The following is a 2,770-nucleotide window of genomic DNA, read 5'->3' as shown; positions in this document are numbered from 1 at the left end:
AGCCTTTCTGTTACAGACTATATGGTTATCCAAAAAATCCAACATATCCTAGGACTAATCATGTGATGATTAAAACAAGAAAGGAATGGAAACCTATGGTTGTTGATACTTGTCTTATAGCCCATACTACTTTTAGAGCTTCATCTAGAGAACACTGGTACTTTGACAGTGGATGTTCTAGACATATGACAGAGGTCAAGAAGTGTTTAGTGGACATTAAGTCTTATTCCACCAGTTAGTGTGTATTGTACTTCCTAGACTTGATGATGTTCTTTTTGTAAAAGAATTAACTGCTAATCTGATCAACATTAGTCAGTTATGTGACCAGGGTCTAAAAGTCAATTTTATCAAGTTAGAATGTTTAGTTACCAATGAGAAGAATAAAGTTCTGATGAGGGGAGTTATGTCTAAATACAACTACTATTTATGGGTACCATAAAAAACTACTTATTCTTTTACATGTTAAATGTCTAGGGAAGATGAAGTCAAGTTGTGGCACCAAAAGCTTGGACATATGAATCTCAAAGGTATGAAGAAGATTATGTCTGAAGAAGCTATTAAAGGTATACCAAAACTTAAAATTGAGGAGGGTAAATTTTGTGGTGAGTGTCAAATTGGGAAGCAAACCAAGATGTCACACCCGAAATTGCAACATCAGACTACTTCCAAAGTTTTAGAACTTCTTCATATGCAATTAGAAGTGACCATGGGAAGGAATTTGAAAATGCAAAACTCTCTGAATTTTGTTCTTTTGAAGGTATTAGTCATGAGTTCTCTAAGGGAGTCACAAATGATGTGTTTAAGAGGTTGAAGATGAACGTGAGTGTGGAAGACTTGGAGCACTTGAATTAAGGTGGTGTGTAGAAAGTTATAGTGGTAATTCAAATGTTGTAATCGGTTAATACGGGTGTGTAACCGATTACAACAAACCCAAAATCATCTCTGAAGTAGCAGAAAAGTGAAGCTTTCGAAGGTGTAACCAGTTAACCTCAGGCATTAACCCGTTACCACTGAATGATATTTAATTCATGTCAGTTGTATCGGCTAATCAAATGTTGTAACCGGTTATGAGCCCGAGGTTTTCCGTTTTCTGTTATTTCACTTGTTTGTTTTGGATCCCAATTATATTGTAACCTTTACATAAATGTATGAGATGCATTCTCATCCTAGGTTAATGCTCTCTCTCTCTCTCTCTCTCTCTCTCTCTCTCTCTCCTCTCTCTCTCTCTCTCTCTCTCCTCTCTCTCTCTCTCCTCTTCTCTCTCTCTCCTCTCTCTCTCTCTCTCATCTCTCTCTCTCTCTCTGTGTGTGTGTGTGTGTGTGTGTGTGTGTGTGTGTGTGGATATGGTAATATGATGAGAAAATTTGGTCTTTCCACTGAAAAGATTATTGATGCACAAATCATTGATGTTAATGGTAAGCTATTAGATAGAAAACTAATGGGTGAAGATCTTTTTTGGGCTATTAGAGGTCGTGGTGGAGCTAGCTTTGGTGTTGTTCTCTCTTATAAAATAAAGTTAGTAAAAATTCCTAGGATAGTAACTCTTTTTCAAATTAGAAAAACTTTGGATGAAAATGCAAGTGACATAGTTTATAATTGGCAACATGTGGCACGAACTATTGATAATAACATATTCATTAGGCTTATAATTGTTATAATTGATGTTGTAAATGGTACACAAAATGGTGCAAAGACTATTAGGGCTACTTTTATATCTTTATTTCTTGGTGATTCAAAAACTCTTGTTTCACTAATGAATCAAAAGTTTCCTGAATTGGGTTTAAAGGAAAGTGATTGCATTGGAAGAAGATGATTGATTTGGAAGATGCAATATTGTATTTCAATCCTTATGGTGGAAAAATGGCTGAGATTTCATCAACAAACACCTTTCCCTCATAGAGCTGGAAATTTGTGGAAGGTTCAATATCATGCAAATTGGAACAAGGCAGGGAAAGATCTTGCTGAGCATTACATAATTTGACTAGAAAACTTCACAAATATATGACACCTTTTGTGTCCAAGAATCCAAGAGAGGCTTTTCTTAATTATAAGGATCTTGATTTGGGAATTAATCATAATGGTAAGAATAGTTACATTGAAGGGAAAGCTTATGGAGTTGAATATTTTAAGGATAATTTTAATAGATTGGTGGAAATTAAGACTAAGGTTGATCCTCATAATTTCTTTAGGAATGAACAAAGTGTCCCTACTTTGCCTTACAGGAAGAATTGGAATGATGGTTAGTTATTAATTTCTTGTTAATTGTTTTCTTACACCAAACTAGATATATCTTTTATGCTTGATTGAGAGCCTATTGTTTCAACATAATTAAGAGTTTCACTATGGATGATCGGTTACATCAACATATATATTATAATAATAAAGATGTTTTTATCTACAATATGATTTTCTTGATAAGCGGTTACGATGAGTTACGCACTATATATTTTTAAATAAAGATAGTTTTTATCTTACAATATGATGTTCATATGAGTTAAGCGTGTTACGATGAGTTACGCACAATATAAAAATTTAAAAAATTAATATGATATTAAAGCTTAGCATTAGAACCATCTATTGCTTATAACGAGATTGATTAAACCTCATTAGAAGAATAAATATTAATATCGTGTCTATTAATCTAATTAATTTTGGAAGTCAACTTATAAACACATTAAATGGAGGCAAAGACTTAAGTATTCAGAGCTTGATCAGCTTTGTAATTAACGTGCTTTGAATAATTCCGTTTGTGTCATATTGCTTACACACG

General features: G+C 33.6%; 1 pseudogene; it reads left to right on the top strand.

The window, feature by feature from the left end:
- Nucleotides 1-1,809: 1,809 nt before the first annotated feature.
- LOC127074905 (berberine bridge enzyme-like 8) lies at nt 1,810-2,363 on the top strand (annotated as a pseudogene).
- Nucleotides 2,364-2,770: the final 407 nt, after the last annotated feature.

This window comes from Lathyrus oleraceus, chromosome 1 (genome assembly GCF_024323335.1).
Source record: "Lathyrus oleraceus cultivar Zhongwan6 chromosome 1, CAAS_Psat_ZW6_1.0, whole genome shotgun sequence".
NCBI classification, from domain to species: Eukaryota; Viridiplantae; Streptophyta; class Magnoliopsida; order Fabales; family Fabaceae; genus Lathyrus; species Lathyrus oleraceus.
Note: the sequence above shows the minus strand (reverse complement) of the source record. Positions and strands in the feature narration are given on the sequence as shown.